The sequence below is a fragment of the Oryctolagus cuniculus genome, chromosome 6, assembly GCF_051225735.1.
Source record: "Oryctolagus cuniculus isolate XC-2025 breed Fujian yellow rabbit chromosome 6, ASM5122573v1, whole genome shotgun sequence".
Classification (NCBI taxonomy): Eukaryota; Metazoa; Chordata; class Mammalia; order Lagomorpha; family Leporidae; genus Oryctolagus; species Oryctolagus cuniculus.
The window spans coordinates 158,563,934-158,582,457 of NC_142872.1; positions in this window are offsets into that span (position 1 = coordinate 158,563,934).

Below are 18,524 nucleotides of genomic sequence, written 5' to 3' on the forward strand. Positions count from 1 at the left end.
AATCATAGACACCATTTACTGTCTGCGTGGGTCATCCTACCCGAATTAGATCTTTGCTCAAGATATTGGAATCAGCTCTACACTCAACATGAGTGTTCAGTCACCATGTCAGATTCTTGCCCTCCCAACCCAGCCGTGAAATCCCGAAGAGCTAGATGTTTAAGCAGCGCATTTCTCAGCCCACTTTCAGGAGCCAGAGCCCACCGAACACCCCCACGTGGGAGTGAAGTCTGTCCACGAAAGTTGCCGTCACCAAGGGAAGATCATCCACAGAACTAAGCGTCAGGGTAATTCCATCTCCAGTGAGCCTTTTCCAGCCAACTGCATCCTCTCTCATGCTTGGGAGGGGGCACAGGGTCGCCACGGGGTCTCTGTGTGGCAGAGACCTGACCCCCGTAAGGAGGAGTTCAGACCCCAGGGAGCGGCTGCTCTTCCAGCCTGGGCTCCAGAATGAGACCCGTGGGCCAAGCTGCACCAGCGCCCGGCAGGCTGCGAGCAGAACAGAGGCTCGTGACAGCAAGGGGAAACTTGGAGGTCCTCCAGGGGTGCACCCCGATCCTTCCAGGACCGATGTGAGGCTCTGGGAGTCCACACCGGTGGCTGATTTCCCTCACGGATGCTGCTTGCCGTCTCTGCAGGGAAGAAAGTTCACTTGCAAGGCATTGACCTGTGCCCTCAAGGAAAGTTAACTCCAAGGTTACATTTAGAATATTTCTTTAGAATATTAATATAAATTAACAAGTTTACCTCCACATCCACGCCTGTCTATATTTCTTAGCACTCTTAAGGATTTCCTTCAAACTGGGCTTAACATATTGCTGATGTACCCGTTAGTTGATTAGTTGGATAAAAATTTTTGACAGATATTCATTATATATATATATGTGTGAGAGAGTTATATATTCTAATTATTTATTTCTTTTCATTTTTCCTTGGAGAGAAGAGAGAGAGAGAGAGAGAGGTCTTCTATTCACTAGTTTACTCCTCAAATGCCCGCGACAGCTGGGTCTGGGCCAGACAGAAGCCAGGATCTAGGGTCAGGCCAGATCTCCAGGTCTCAGCTATGTGCGTGTCAGGGACACAGATAACTTGGGCCACTCCCTGCTGCCTGGCCATGTATGCATCAGCAGGAAGCTGGGAGCAGAGGCAGAGGGGACTCACACCCAGGCACTCCCATGTGGGACGCAGGCTTCCTAAACAGCGTCACAAAGGCTCTGCCAAATGCCGAGAGTTCTGTTTCGGCTTTGAGAATAACCCTTAGCAATTGCTGTGAGGTGAACGCAGAGGTTCTGGTCCAGCCTTGGCTGTCAGTCTCACCCTGAGCGTTGTGAAGAAGCCGCAGGGCCTGGCTGGGCACTGGTGCCCTCATCTACAAAGTTAACACAGAGTTCCTCCATGTAGTTCTAGTTGGGAGGGGTAGGGAGAGAGTGTGCTGTAAGCCCATTTTGCAGATGGAAGTGTTGGGATGTGGAGAGGTTTAAAGACTTCCTGAAAGTCACAGGATACCTCTCATGAGAGTTCACCATGTGCAAGTCCACACCTGGCAGGACAGTCTGCTGGCACAGCTGAGAGCTTCCCATGGCTATTGCTCCAGGTCTTTAGGAAAAGAGCAGGAGGGGCCAGCATTGTGGTGTAGCAGGTTAAGTCTCCACATCCCACACGGGCACCGGTTTGTGTCCCGCTGCTCCGGGATCCAATTTCCTGCTAATGGCCTGGGAAAAGCAGCTGAAGATAGCCTAAGTGTTGGGCTCCTTCACCCATGTGGGAGATCTGGAAGAAGCTCCTGGCTCCTGGCTTCACCGTGGCTCACCCCTGGCTGTTGCAGCCATCTGGGGAGTGAACCAGCGGATGGAAGATCGCTCTCTGTCTCTTTGTCTATCCCTCTCTCTGTAACTCTGATTTCACAAAAAGCAAGATGGGGCCAGCGCTATGGCACAGTGGGTTAAGCCATGGCCTGCAGCATCTACATCTCATATGGGCACTGGTTCAAGTCCCAGCTGCTCCACTTCCAATCCAGCTCCCTGCTAATGTGTCTGGGAAAGCAGTAGAAGATGGCCCAAGTCCTTGGGGCCCCTGCACCCATGTGGGAGACCCAGAAGAAGCTCCTGACTCCTGACTTTGGCCTGGCCCAGCCCTGGTATTTGCAGCCATTTGGGGAGTGAACCAACAGATGGGAGATCTCTCTGTCTGTCTCTCCTTCTCTCTCTCTCTGTAACTCTGCCTTTGAAATATGTAAATAAATCTTAAAATACAAAATAAAAAATCAGGAGCAGACATCTGGCCTAGCTGCTAGGATGCACACATCCCACATCCCACACTGGAGAGCCTCGGTTCGATTCCTGGCCGTGGCTCCTCACCTCAGCTTCCTGTTAACACAACAGTGATGGCTCATGGAATGGGGCTCCTGACACCCACTTGGGAGAGACCTGGACCTAGTTTCCAACTCCTGGCTCTGGCCTTGGCCCAACCTTGACCACTGTGGGCATTTGCAGAGTGAACCAGGGCCTCTGTGTTCTCTCTCTCTCTCTCTCTGCCTTTCAAATACACTTTCAAAAATAAAAATGAAATCTACTTTCAAATGAAATAAGAAAAGAGCAGACTGTGTAGGGTCTGGCTGCACAAATGAGCAGCTGCTTAACCTTGGGCAAGTCGCCGCCTGTTTCTGAGTGCCAGCTCCCTAGGAGGAGACATGGGAATACAAATGTGTATTTTATCATGTGGCTATAACATGACAAACGGATAGCACCCAGTACAGCGTCTGGCACATAGTAGGACGTCTACACATACCACTTTTGCTCTTGTCTGCTTTAGCAGATGAGCCCCATGTTCAAGACCTGGCCCTGTAGGTGTCGAGCTGGGGCTCTGAGTCGGCCCTGCGTCTTCCTGCTATCATCAGTGAGATGAAGATGCTGGTGGTGACTCTCGCTGCTCCTCTGAAAATGACATTGGCCAATATCTAGGACCCAGGGGGCCACGGCACAGGCACAAAATCACTGTTCTTATCAGTAATTGATGATGAAAGCTCTCAGGCAGAGGGAAGGTCAGAGACAGGACCCTGGAGTGGAATTTTCAACAGAATTTGCCTTAAAAGGCACACAGACATCAACAGGGCTTCAGCCTGAGCAGTGTGGACTCAGGCAGCCAGGTGCTCCGTCGATGGTTCACAACTTCAGAAGGAAAGAGTCCTGCTTCATCAAGCGAACCCTCACTTCTACATATGTTAATGATGGGCACTGCCATGCATTCATGAGCAATTCCAGAAGATTTATGCCAATCTTAATGGCTGGAGATGTCCTTCAAATTTTCCATCTGCCCTGCACTAGGTCTAATATGATAATAAACAGGAAATTGACTGGGCTAAGGGACGTGCAGTTCTGTTTTGTTCCATAAAATACACAAGGCTGCTGACATTGCATATTAATTAGCTGATCCTTTCCTTTGCCGGTGAAGAGTTCGGTTTTGTATTACTTGCACGGAAGTAAAACTTGGCTCCGAGGTCTGGAATGTATGCGATCTCATTCATTAATGTCTTTAGAACACCTTAAGAATTTCTAGGATCATCCAGGGTTGGCAAGGGTGAGGTAAGACCTGACCTAAACCATGGAAAATCTCTCACTCTCTAGGAAGGTGGGGGGGGGGGGGATCAAGCCTAACAGTGGTCACAGCGAATCATGCCAGAGCTTCTCTGTTGTCCAAAGCATCACTGTGATCTCCCCTCAGCCTTGGGGAACCATGTGAGCGTCGCTTTCCTTTGGCCAGAGGAGGGCTAGAAGCTGGTTCCCCTGTGCCCCACTTCCTGTCTGAATGTTTGAAAATGCTTCTGTTCACTCATTTGGTAAATAGTTATCCATGACTTCTGTGAAGGAGGTCTTCAAACAGTTTGTAGAAATCGGCAGCATTAAAAATAACTATGCGGCCGGCGCCGCAGCTCACTAGGCTAATCCTCCGCCTTGCGGTGCCAGCACACCGGGTTCTAGTCCCGGTGGGGGCGCCGGATTCTGTCCCGGTTGCCCATCTCCCAGGCCAGCTCTCTGCTGTGGCCAGGGAGTGCAGTGGAGGATGGCCCAAGTGCTTGGGCCCTGCACCCCATGGGAGACCAGGAGAAGCACCTGGCTCCTGCCTTCGGATCAGCGCGGTGCGCCGGCCGCAGCGCGCCAGCCACGGCGGCTATTGGAGTGTGAACCAATGGCAAAAGGAAGACCTTTCTCTCTGTCTCTCTCTCTCACTGTCCACTCTGCCTGTCAAAAAATTAAAAAACAAATAAATAAATAAAATAACTATGCATGGATTTAAGAAAAAATTTTACATTGACATAAACTTACTTTTGATTCCATTTCCATGGCTTTTCAGACATGCACTTCTATATGCTAGGGATTCTATTGGGTGCTAGAAATACAGCTACGAAAAGGGCAGGCAAGAATCCCTAGACTCAGAAAGCTTACGTTCAAGAATGGGAGGTCAGCAGACAACCCGAAGGCAGGCTAGTAAGAACAGAATCTGTGGGTGAAGATTTCAAGCAGGCACGGATGGGAGAGTCTCCTGTTCCTGCTTCGTCATCTTTGAGCCTCAGCTGGGTGGAGCCAGGTCAGCTAGGGTGAGAGGATCCCACTCTGACGCAGCTTCTGCAGCGGGAGTGGTTGGAACGCGGACCCCGCTGGCACTACAGGCTGGGGTACTTGTACATGGCTTTCCCAGGGTGTCACGTCGGGATGGCGGGGATCCCTGTACTGCAGCCAAGTGTCCAGTGAGTCATTCAGAAACTGCCTTTCATGGCTTAGCCTCAACATTCAGTGAGTGTCTGCTGTTGGTCAGAGGAGCCAAGGCTCATCGAGATTCAGGAATATAGAACAGACTCAAATAATTAGTGAGTATTTTGGAAGCCAGCATGCTGCTTTAGGTTCATCCATTTCCATGGAGAGGGAGCTCACATTTCAAGCGAAATGAACAGTGGCAGAGGCACCTGTTCATTCGCTTAGCCAATATGACGGGATGCTGTGCTAGGTGCTGGGGGCTCTGGGTTGGACACGATGCAATCCTCCCCCAACACACACAGAGCTTCCAGCAGAGCAGGAATGGCTGGTGACCAAACGCCCTGTAATACCCTTTGATCAGTGTGGTGACAGCATGTGGAGTGAGCTGAACGAACCTGGACAAATGGTGCAAAACTTCTCCTCCTTTACATATAAGGAGGCTACAAAGACCCACCTCCTAAGGTTGCTACAAGGATTAGATAAGGAACCCAAACAGTCCCCGGTGATGTCTTCACACCATCCTGTTTAGATCTGTGGATGTCCATTGTGGCTACCTGGCCTCTCCCTGCTTGGCTTGTTTACTTGCTGACCGCCCGAGTGTAGCTGACCACTTGAGTGTAGCCTGGATGTAAGACATGCAGTGTGTTGCGCTGGCTGCTGTGTAGATATCCGGGTGTTAACTCACCTTTCACAAAAACTGCTGGTAGGCTGCCTAGTGGTTCTACCTAACCTTGCACCCTCTAACTCCAGCCCTCTGTGTTGTGCTCACCTTTCTTTCTCCCACAGCACTTCCCACCATGCAACGTGAACTCTGTAAGTCTCACAGGGATGAGTTCATTATCTCATCATGCTAGACTGTAAATTCCATAAGAACAGGGACCTTTGATCTTTGTTCTCACTGATGCGTCACCAGTGCCCTTCTCCTCCATTTAAGAGCGAGATGAGTCAGGGGCTGCTTGGGGTATCAGGAGAGGTGTGAGTAGTTAGCCCGAGATGGAGATCCTGGCAACAGAGGGATGTGAACAGCTTTAGGATTTATAGATGGGAGGTAGCACCAACATCATGCTGATGGCCTGAATAAGAAGGTGGAAAGAAGGAAACCAATGCTAACTGATAGGGCTTGGTTTGAGTAACTGGGGGTCTAAAGTGATGGCATTGGGTAAGACTAAGTGATGTGTGTGTGTGTGTGTGTGAAAAGTGGTCTGTGTATGTGTGTATTTGTATGTGTGAAAGCTATCCTATGTGTGTGTATGCTGTGTGAGTAGACATGTGGAGTGTGGATGTACATGTATGCTGTGAGGTGTGCTGTGCGGTGTGTGTGTGTAGTGTGGTGCTGGTGGAAAGTCAATCAATATTTTCTCATGGGTTTGATTGCGAGATGAGTATTAGGTTTCCTGGAAGAATACTGTTCCATCCAGAATCCATCTGAAGGAAGTGATGAGGAGTGCCCACAGGCTCAAGGAGATTCCTCATTACATTTATTTGTGAGTCCAAAACGAAAGCTCCCATTATGTCCAGAATTTTGAGACTGGCAGAGATAATTAGAATCCTCCATGCCACTGAGGAGTCCTTGGTCTGGCTGGCCCTCATCTTACAAAGATGATATTGAGAATGGGAAATTCTTAGATACACATGGGGCTGGCTGAGTGTTTACTCTGTGGTGTATACGTGCTAGAAGAGAAATATCCACAAACTCCGCTCATCACAAACCCTACAAATCATGACCACTTAGAGATGCAGGAAATCTCAGGGTCACCATTCCATGCAAAGCCCTCCAGTAGAGTGAGAGGGAAGATCAGGGTGCACTCCAGGGCTGGGGTGCTGGGTGACACTGTGCAATTTGATCCTATTGGAGGAGAAAGATGTGAACTGTTTAGGTCCGGTGTCCTGTCCTGGGCTTGCTGCTGCTTCCCTGGATGGCCTGTGACGCTGACACGCCATTGACCCTGTCTTGGTTGGGTTTTCTCACAATGAGATGGTGAGAATCCCTTGGCTCGCTCACTTCTGGGTTTCCGTGGTTTGGAAGCCGCTACTATTATTCCCTGTAGTGCAGAGCATTGTAGCTAGGGGGAGCCGTGGCGCTCTTCTCTCCCCTATCCCTCCCCGAATTCAGAAGGTGCAGAAGGCAGGAGACCTTCCCAAGAGCACACCCCCCTTCTCTAAATCACATCACAGGCTGCAGCCCAAGAGGCCAAAGCAAACAGGAAATAAAAAATTGGCCCCTAAAAGAAAAACTGACGATGGGGAAAAACAGCTGGCATTGCTCTTAAAAAATCCTCTGCAACTTGAATCGATTTTAGATAAAATGTCTCTTGCTTTATTTATAAGGTATATTAGCTCATGGAAAGTTATGCTTGTATTAAACAGATAGTTTTGCCATCTTAGACATCTGTACTTTTTTAAAAAAGATTTATTTATTTATTTATTTGAAAGAGTTACACAGAGAGAGGAGAGGCAGAGAGAGAGAGAGAGAGAGAGAGGTCTTCCATCTGCTGGTTCACTCCCCAGATGGCCGCAACAGCTGGAGCTGCACCAATACGAAGCCAGGAGCCAGGAGCCAGGAGCTTCTTCCTGGTCTTCCACGAAAGTGCAGGGGCCTAAGGACTTGGGCCATCTTCTAATGCTTTCCCAGGCCATAGCAGAGAGCTGGATTGGAAGAGGAGCAGCCAGGACTAGAACTGGTGCCCATATGGGATGCTGGCGCTTCAGGCCAGGGTGTTAACCTGCTGAGCCACAGCGCCGGCCGCAGACATCTGTACTTAAAACCATGACATGAGCACTATTTCTTGTGAGGTAAGGACCAGAGTCCCCAGTCCTGGCTCCACCCGCCACCTGCACCTACATCCCTAGCCATTCCTGCCCCCGTCGTGGCCTCTGCCTGTCTTCCCCCACATGTGCCAGCTTGTCTCTAAACCTCCGATCTCTGCTTAGGTTCTGTGCTGGTCCTCCAACCACCTCCCCGCTGTGGTTCTCCAAGTGAGCATCTACCCATCTTCCCAGACTCGGCCACGCATCACCCTCTCCGGGATGACAGCTCCTGCCCTGTCAGATTTTCTGGTTTTCTCCTGTGTGAGTTATTGTGCTGGGCTCCGCACCCTCTCCTATCCTCCCAACATAACATGGCGTGGCACTGATTTCTTCATCTGCTCCTCCTACTTCCCTGATTCAGACTAAGGTCTTTTTTCTTGGAAACAGAAAATATGCCATTTATCTTGATATCCCCTAAACTTGTCCTGATCCCATCAATTCACTCATTTAATTATTTATATTTATTTTATTTGAGAAGCAGGAAGATAGACACAAAGAGACAGAGATCTCCCACCTGCTAGTTCACTCTCCCAAACGCTCACAATAGCCAGGGCCAGGCCAACGTTGAAGTGTGGAGCCGGGAACTCAGTCCAGGCCTTTCAAGTGGCTGCAGCCACCCAACCACCTGTGCTGTGGCCACCCAGCGCCTCCCCGCGTTGCATTAACAGGAAGCTGGAGTCAGGAGCTGAAGTGGGAAACAGGCCCTGGTACTGCAGTGTGGGAAACAGGTTTTTTGACCTGTGTTGATGAATTCTCACTGTCTTAAGTGAGCATCTCAACTGCTAAGCCAAATGCTTTCACTCCAATAAAAATTGCTAATGTACCTCCTAAGTTCCCTGCATTGTCGTAGCTACAACAGACACAGCAGGGTAGCAAAAGCAAAAAGGAGACTTTGTTATCTGGGCACCTAGACATCCAATCAAGGATCATGTTTGCCAGCCTTTCGTGCATGTTTGTAGTCAAAAGAACATGTCCAAGCTACTAGGGTGTGAATGGAAGTGCCATGTGCACCTTCTGGGTCATTATCTTAAAGGGAAGGAATGCCCCTCCCTCTGTTTTCCCCATCCGTGCTGGTTGGACTATAGATATGATGGCAGGAGCTGCAGTCACCACTTTGGATCATGAGATGGGTGCCACGTGTTGAGGGTGGCAGACACCAAGGTGGAAGTAGGCTCATTTACCCTCACACCAAGGCTTTGCATCCTCTAAATGTCCACTACAAGGAGAAATGAACGGACAGCTTGTTCAATCAGTGTTCCGCTCTGTTACACAACCTACGCCTAACCTTGCCCGTCTAGATGGTGTGAAGGTAGCCCCGATGTCGTCGTTCCCACTGAAGCTGTTTAACACGGACGCTGAACACGTGGCCAGCTCAATGCCTCAGTGAGTGAGCGGAGAGTTCAAGGTCTGATTAGAGGAAGCCAGGAAGAATAAATAATTGAGCAGTTTGTCCCAATGGGAAGACAGCAGTCTGAGTGATGGGATTTAGGTCATCCAGACGCTGAGCCGCAGACAGCAGGACAGGGTGCCAATTCCCCCCGTGGTGCTGTCCACGCTGTCTTCACTCTGTCCTCCCAGGGTTTCCACGTCTGATGCAGATCCTCATTACCTGTTCCCTAAATCAGGGCAGTAGTGAGCAAGCCGGCCTCTCCACCCTCCCGGTCCTGCCAGGCCTCCTCGGAGCTGTTGCCATGGCAATCTCGCCCAGCCTCGGGGCTGATCAAAACCTTGGAGGGCGCCCCGTTGCCTTCAGGTGGAAAAGCCAACCTCTTTGAACGAGCTCCTTGCTTCGGCCCACCCCACCCCTCCCGCCACCTCTCCCACTCACACCCCTCACCCACGCTGTGTCCTTGCCCCACTGCACACAGGCCGTCTCCGTTTTCAATGCCTTTTTTTTTTCCACGCTGACCTCTTTCATGGGAAGGACTTCTGCCTCCAATGTCACTCTTAGCTCTGGCTGTTAAAACCCTGCCCTGTTTCAGTGCCCAGCAAAATGCTGCGTTTCCTGGCTCTCTGTCTTAGAGTCAGAAGGATTTTAGCCTCTTGCTGTATGTTCCCACCCGTGAGTTCTCATTCAGCATGTATCACACTGACATGCACATCCGATGCAGGGTGGGTAGGGGGGAAAGACATCGCAGGTTCACACTACTCACAACAACAACGATAATGTCTAACTGCTGAGCCCTGACCATTTACTAAACACAAAAACTTAGACAAATTGTTTCACGTCCAGTCAGGTCTCATGACCTCTCCTCCCAAGTGTCGGGTTGAGACATTGTTTTAGCTTTTAATTTTTTATGCATTTTCAGTTATTTGAAAGGCAGAGGGACAGGGACAAGTAGACAGAGATCTTTCTTTCTCTGGTTCCCTCCCCAAATGCCCACCACAGGCAGGTCTGGGTCAGGATCTTGGAACTTGATTCAGATCTCCCATGTGAGTGGCGGGGACCCAAGTATTGTGAGCCATCGCCTTCTGCCTCCAAACACGTGCAAAAGCAGGAGGCTGGACTGGAAGTGGAGGCAGGACTCAAATCAGGGACTCCACTATAGGCTGTGGGCATCCCAAGGGGCATATTAACTGCTGTGCCAAATGCCCCTGAGATAACGTTGCATGACATGCTGGATTGAGAGTGTCCAGGCCAGTTCCTTGTACACAGTAGCACTCAGCTCCTGCTGTCTCCATGTCTGCAGGGCTTAGTGTGTAGCTCTTACCTCATGACGGCTGATATATTTCTCTGCACATAGTAGGTGCTCTGCACATAGTAGGCACTCAGCTCCTGCTGTCTCCATGTCTGCAGGGCTAAGTGTGTAGATCCCATCTCATGACTGCTGATGTATTTCTCTGCACATAGTAGGTGCTCTGCACATAGTGGGCACTCAGCTCCTGCTGTCTCCATGTCTGCAGGGCTAAGTGTGTAGGTCCCATCTCATGACAGCTGATGTATTTCTCTGCACATAGTAGGTGCTTGCTGAACCTCATGTTTTGGCTTGAACACCAAATTCCTGGTCAGCCTATGCTTGATGTTTGAGGTAAGTGGCATACTAATGCTACTGTTAGTGTCTGTGACCCAGGGTGCTGAGTGTCCCTCACATGCCCTTCTTTGCCAGTAACCAAAACCATACATTTTAACTCACTCACTTGCCTCTCTTGTTGCGGAAGATGATTGTCAATCCCATTCATGGGTGTGGGCGAGGAGATGCAGACCAAGTGCATCTTCCCCTGCTCCTGGAACGAGAACATGATGGTGACCCCCAGAGACATGCAGAGGGCAACAGCCTAGGCAGGGGAGAAGGATGACGTCAGGAGCCTGGGGCCCGACAGCTTCCATCAAAACTGAAACAGCACAAGGGACCTCCTGGCTGGTTGAAACTCCTGTATTGGAACCTCTGTTGTGTGAGCCCAGGAGAGTCCACTGCCTTTCTCGCTAGCCCAGCAACCCTGGGAAGCGTGTGTAGTCCTAGAGCCTCAGTGCCGGCATCTGTAGAAGGTAGCAGTGGCACCTGTGCCATGGGGTTGCTGTGAGGACACAGGAGACTATGTATACAAACGGCTTGTCACAGCGCTTGGCACACACAGGGAGCTCAATGCCTTGGTGATCATTGTTATCACAAGTCAGCTGAAATTGCAGCTCCCCGGATACCGACCCCTGTGTGGAGCTGGGGCGCTGATTCTGCGCCTGAAATAGGCGATGATCTCATCCTCCCATGTTTATAGCAATCGCTGCACAACCATGTCTCTCCCCAGTCACTGATGTCATCCTTGCCCTCCCCCACTTGGTTGGGGCTGAAGCGAGGGACGGCTTATTGCAGTCCCAGGAGGGCAGAGGGGAAAGCCACATCGCTGTCACCGTGATGCACTTCTGCAGTGGCCGCTGGGTCTGCAGGGCACGTGCTTTGCTCAGCAGGGGCTCGGGGAGGAAACACAATTTTTGCAGAGTATCTCCATGGCCTGGAATGCTCAGGGTCTCTGCGCTGCTCACACGGCGCTCACTTGCCCTGTGTGTGGCCATTGATAGAATTGCACGCCTGTTAACGTTGGATGAGAGCCGTGAAATGATTGCCCCTAGGTCCCACAGCTGGACAGCATGAGGGTGGATGGCAAGGGACGTGGAGAGATGGGCTTCAATCAGACCACTTGCTGGCTGAGGCTGAGAGCACACCAGTGGGAAAACTGCTTTACGTGAGATTTAGGGAAAAACCCCTTCTGAAAAACAGCTCTGTCCTCTGCCACTTGCCTTCTAGCTGTGAGTTCCTACGAGGCTCCACTTCCACTGGATCCTCCACTTCGAGGCACCCCAGGGAAACAGGACGCCTTGGGCTCATCCAATGTCTGGCCCTTAAAGCTGCTGCCTCTCTGACCAGCACACAGCCTGGCTTCCTGGGTCGTACTTTGCTCTCACGCTGTACCTCATTGTCAGTAACAGAGACTGCAGATCTTGGAAATGGATACTCAGTAAGCAAAGGAGTCGTTATCAATCATGCACCTGTCCTCAGGGATGGTACTGAGGCCCCCTGTGGTGTGCAGGTCATGCAGGTCCTTGTTGCGGGACCCAGGGAGACGATCTCGGACCTGAGAGGTGGCACAGGTGAGCCACTCTCTGCTGGCCCCCAATGCCATTCTAGAAGCTGAATCAGGATTTGTTTCCCATGTTGGGTTTCACCGAAGACGTAATCCTGGACAGCGATGGGTTTCTACTAGCGGGAACAAGAATGAACAAGTGTTAAAACTGTAGGTAAACTGGGAAAATCTCACGTAAGGGACAAGTAAACTCTTGTTTGTATGTGATGCTCTGACTGTGAGTTCCTGGGAAGACTTCTCTACCTCTCAGAACCTCCATTGTCCATTTGCCAATTGGGAAAAACAAAAGCCAAGTGTGGATTTGGAGGATTGTTCCTGACCCTGAGCTCCTGGGTGTTTTTATTGCTATTCCATGTTCAGAGGCTGACCTGGGTTCTCACATTCTCGTGAGGCAGGAAATCACAAGTCCCAGAGTACTGAGTCAAGAGGCGTTTAAACCAGCATTCTCACAACAGTTTCTCAGTAAAAAACGCTGGCTGACAGTGTAGATTTCTCTTTTTTTAAAAAAGATTTATTTATTTATATTTTATTTATTTATTTTTTTTTTTGACAGGCAGAGTGGACAGTGAGAGAGAGAGACAGAGAGAAAGGTCTTCCTTTGCCGTTGGTTCAGCCTCCAATGGCCGCCGCGGCCAGCGCGATGCGGCCGGCGCACCGCGCTGATCCGGTGGCAGGAGCCAGGAGCCAGGTGCTTTTCCTGGTCTCCCATGGGGTGCAGGGCCCAAGCACCTGAGCCATCCTCCACTGCACTCCCTGGCCACAGCAGAGGGCTGGCCTGGAAGAGGGGCAACTGGGACAGAATCCGGCGCCCCGACCGGGACTAGAACCCGATGTGCCGGCGCCACTAGGCGGAGGATTAGCCTAGTGAGCCGCGGCACCGGTATTTATTTATTTGAAAGGCAGTTACAGAGAGAGAGAGAGGGAGAGTCGGGGTGGGGGGGGATGTCAGTCTTCCATCTGCTGGTTCACTCCCCAAATGGTGCAATGGCTGGAGAAGGGCTTATCTGAAGCCAGGTCTCCTACGTGGGTTCAGGGGCCCAAAGACTTGGGCCATCTTTTACTGCTTCCTCAGGTGCATTAGCAGGGAGCTGGATTGGAAGTGGAGCAGCCGGGACTCAATCCAGCACCCTTATGGGATGCCAGCACCGCAGGTGGTGGCCCAACTTGCTACGCCACAGCGTTGACCCCACAGTGTAGCTTTCTGAGCTCAGTGCATAACTATCACATGAAAACCTCATGGAGTGCGCTGTGCCTCTGAATCCACACATTCGAGGAGCATCCTAGGTAACCCTCATGCGTATGGAAGGATGAAAATTCGTGTCTAAGGTGATGACCACTGACAACACCTGCACAACTCCCAAATAGCTAAAATTAAAAGGCTGACACCACCAAAAGCTGGCAAGACAGTGGAATAAGCAGAATTATCAGACACAGATTTTAAAATGATATAATCAGGGGCAGGCACTTGCACTCACAGTTAAGGCACCTGCATCCAATATTGGACTACTGGGTTTGAGCTCAGGTTCCAGTTCCCGATGCTAGCTTCCTACTGACACCAACCCTAGGAGGTGATGGTAGCTGGGTCCCTGCCATACATGTGGGAGACCTAGTTTGAGATTATGGCCCCTGGCTTCAGTCTATCCTAGCTATTGCAGCCATTTCAGAATGAACCAGCAGTTAGGAGTTTGTTCTCTCTCTGTACCTCTTCACTCCATATCACTCTCTCTCAAACAAATAGATAAAAATATCTCAGATGATCTGATGAATGTACAATGGTGTAATGACCTCAGCAAACTGGATTATCTACTAAAACAAAAGGTATAAGCTTTCTAGGAACAAGCAACTCCACTTCTAGGTATGTACTCAAGAGAACTGAGTGCATTTGTGCACAAAAGATGCACAAAAACGCTCATAGAAGCTTACCGCATCGTAATTGCAAATGTAAACAAATGCCCAGTGAGAGGCAACTGGATAAGCAAATCGAGGCATGCTCAGATGGTCAGGAAAGGGGGCCCTCTGGCTGGGTGGGACCTCCAGGCCCCCCAGGGTTGCTGAGTGCTCAGGGTCTGCCCTTCTTTCTGTTGACTGAGCAACCTTACGACCCTGGAGGGATAGAAGTTAAGTTATGGGACACTGATAACCAGGCACATTTTCCATGTTCACGACGATGCAATCAAATGCTTTCTGCTTATAAAAGTCAGTTGTTGGTCAAATTCTCATTGCAACCTTCTTGTAATGTTCCACTGATCCTCTTCTTAATTCATACGTGGAATAAAATCTCTGATTCATGGTCAACTTACATGTCTATAAAAGTCAAGATTTTGCTGCCGGCACTGTGGTACAATGGGTTAAAGCCCCAGCCTGCAGTGCCTGCATCCTATATGGGTGCTAGTTCAAGTTCTGGCTGCTCCACTTCTGATCCAGCTCTCTGCTATGGCCTGGGAAAGCAGTAGAAAATGGCCCAAGTCCTTGGCCCCTGCACCCACGTGGGAGACCCAGAAGAAGCTCCTGACTCCTGGCTTTGGATCAGCTTAGCTCCGGCCATTGCAGCCATATGGGGAGTGAACCAGAGCAGATGGAAGACCTCTCTCTCTCTCTCTGGCTCTACCTCTCTATGTAACTCTGTCTTTCAAATAAATAAAATGAATCTTAAAAAAAAGTCAAGATTTTGAGGCCGGCATTGTGGTGTAGCAGGCAAAGCTGCCATGCGGGACACCAGCATCCATATGGGCACCTGTTTTTGTCCTAGCTGCTCCACTTCCAATCCAGCTCCCTGCTAGTGGCCTGAAAACAAGCAGTGGAGGGTGGCCCAGGTGTTTGGGCCCCTGCCATCCACATGGGAAACCTGATGCAGCTTCTGGCTCCTGGCTTTGGCCTAGCCCAACCTTGGCCATAGCAGCCATCTCTGAAACTCTTTCAAAATAAATAAATAAATATTTTGAAGTGAAGATTTAACTTTGGAAAACTACAATATAGATGTATGATTGATGACTACCCAGTAAGATAGAACAACAAAGTACTACAATGTGAATGAATCTCTAAGATCTTATGTTGATGAGAAGAAGCTAACCACGAAAGCATGTCCACTGTGTAATTCTTTTTTATATAAAGAACAAGAACGGGCAAAAACAAGCCGTGGTTTTGGAGTTCAGAGTAGAGTGGCTACCTCTGATGGGTGGGTGGGTCACTCCCTGGAAAAGGGCATGGGGTGTTCTCAGGAGGTGACAGTGTTCCATGTCTTGGCACAGGCGGTGCCCACATAGAGAACACATCTATAAAATGTTGAATGTTCTCCAGCTGCTCACTTAAGATGTGTTCCCTTTTCATATGAAAGTTGTACCACAACTCTTAAAAATCAAAAATATTAACAGTTTTTTACTTTAAAGTTTTAAAAAATATTTATGTATTTATTTGAAAGCATGAGAGAGAGAGCGAGCACTCTTCCATCTGCCAATTCACTCCCCCCAAATGGCTATGAGACACATAGCTGGGCCAGGCTAAAGCCAGGAGCCAGGGCATCCAGTTGGGTCTCCCATGTGGGTGGCAGGGGCCCAAGCACTTGGATCATCATCTACTCCCTCCCAGGTGCATTAGCAGGGAGCTGTATCAGAAGTGGAGCAGCCGGGACTCAAATCAGCACTCTGATATGGGATGCTGGTGTCACAAGCAGTGGCTTAACCCGCTGTGCTACATGCTGGTCCCTCATTTTGACTTGTAACTGACAGGGAAAATGTGTATGCTATTTGTAGGGTGCCATGTGATGTTTGGATGCACGTACGCATCTAAAAGACGATCCTTCTCTTAGCCCTGGTGCTGGCCTGAAACACTGCTGTTACTGCAGTTCGGCCAGCCCTGTGAAGCCTGCAGCTGGGGACAGTGGGGATGAGGGACACACACGGCCCCATGGCTGGATCACCTCATACTTGCGGCTGCTGCAAGTCTCCATCACCCAAGTCTCCAGCGCCGAGACCGGTAACTCCTATCACCCCCTCTAGGAACTTCATGAACGTGGCTGAGGCCAGAGATAACCCACACCCAGAGTCCTGAGAGCACATAGGCGCTTCTCATTTTATAGCTCAGCAAAATGTATTTTAAAGAAGCCCTAAAGAGCTTTACAAGGAAAGCATGTCAAAAATCATCGCCAGCATCCCTCTCTGAAACGGCTCCATCAGCAACATCTTTATACCAGACCGAAGCAAAACAGGATCTCTGCCCAGGAATAGGAAATTTCAATAAAGTCTTGAGAGCCTTTCATAATTACAGGCATCCATCCCTGACTCCCTGAAGAACATTTGCACCAAGGAGTCGTGCAGCCCTTATTGCTGACAAGGGAGCTCCTCGCCTCCCGATGTTTATACAGTCAGGCGCTGCGTGGCGATGCTTCGTCAGTGACAGAGTGCACGTGTGATGAGGGCCCCAGTGTCTTGTGCATTGCCTACTGATGTCGTGGCCATCCTAGTTTGCATGAGTGCCCTCTGCGATGTTTGCACAATCATGGGGTGCCCCATGATGCATTTCTCAGAACGCATCTCCACCGTTACACAGCGCAAGACTGAAACTCAGATTTACTGAGGAATTCCTTGGACTCACCTCCTTTAGCCCTCACGGGCCAGTGGGGTAGGTGCTGTTACCATCATCACTACTTCACGGATGAGGAAACTGGGACAGAAATCAACTTATTTCTCTCATCCTATTCTTATTTTTGGAGCCTCAAATGCTGCCCAAAAGAGGTCTTCGTCTTCCTACTGGTCCACTTGATCTGCAAAGTCTTTCCTTAGTATTTCTGCAGAATCTCAAGTTTATGTAGTGTGACAAAGCAGCCAGCTTGAAAGCAACATTTCCCAGCTTCCTCGGGATCTACGTCCAGCAGCGGGAAATGAAACTTTAGTACTGGTGATGTCATGTCAGGTGTGGGGTCATAGTCACGGCATTTACCAAAAGCAATAGAAACATCTGGCCTTCAAACTCATTGGAAGCTCAACTGTGAAATCTCACGTAGCGGCTTAGTTTTCTTGGATTAGTTCATGAACCAGATGTCTCACTCTAGGTTCTTTCAAAAGCGAAGACTGAGGCGAAGCTGAGTTGGATGGGTATAATCCCAGGAAAGCAGGAGATAGGCAGGGAAGAAAAGAAAGCAAATGCGAGCTGGGCATAGCTTCAGAATAAGACACAGCTGATGGCTTGATAGGGAGAAATCTTGAGCAAGGTTGTAGGGAATCATTACATAAAGGGAGAAAGGACAATCAATTCTGCTTGCAGACTTCTCGTCTTATAGATCACGGGTTAAAAATCCATAAGCTAAGGCCAGCGCCATGGCTCAATAGGCTAATCCTCTGTCTGCGGCACCGGCACACTGGGTTCTAGTCCCGGTCGGGGCTCCAGATTCTGTCCCGGTTGCTCCTCTTCCAGTCAAGCTCTCTGCTGTGGCCTGGGAGTGCAGTGGAGGATGGCCCAAGTGCTTGGGCCCTGCACCCCATGGGAGACCAGGAGAAGCACCTGGCTCCTGGCTTCAGATCAGCGCAGTGCGCCGGCCGCAGCGGCCATTGGAGGGTGAACCAAAGGTAAAGGAAGACCTTTCTCTCTGTCTCTCCCTGCCTGTCAAAAAAAAAACAAAAACAAAAAAAAAAAAAACAAAAAAAAACAAAAAAAAATCCGTAACCTAGGGCTGTTGATACACTTCAATATTTAGTGTTTTCTGTACTCCCATTGGCATCCACTAGGGGAGCCAGAGTCCAGGTGGACCCTCAGGGTGGAGCAGGTTTAGCTCCCTGTGGGATGGGCTTGCTTGAGGCTGGGCTGAGAGAAGGGCAGTGTTAGGACATGAGACTGTGGCACAAAGCTTTACAACCACAGGAATGCGCTGAGCCGGAAGCTTTCTGGAAAGAGAGCCACAGGGATCTCTCACGCACTGGATAAATGGGGCTGGTATGCCTGTGAGTAATTGCTTTCCATTTTCCACCCTAGTCTCCATTCATTCTTTGCTCTGCACCCTGGCCCTAAAGAATGCAATGCCCTATCCTCTTTCTGTGTCTCCTTTGCTTGGATTCAGTCACTGGGAAATACCTCCAAGAGCTTGGAAACTGGAGGGAAGCATGGCCAGGGAATTTCTTCACTGCTGCCCCAACACTTTGGCTCTATCAGTGGCCACGTCCCTCTGTGCCTGTTGGATGGTCCTTCCATGATGCCACCAACTTTGCCCTTACTAGGGCTGGTGAGGACTTCCTGTTGTCACTAGTACTCGGGTTCTTCAGCATTCCCCAGTGGTACCTCTTACACTGGGCAGGCTCTGTCAATGGAGTCTTCGTCAAAACCCCAGGAGAATGCCCCCCATTTCCTACTGGAACCCTAAGTCTATATTTTCTTTGCTCATCTCATTCTGTTGTTTTG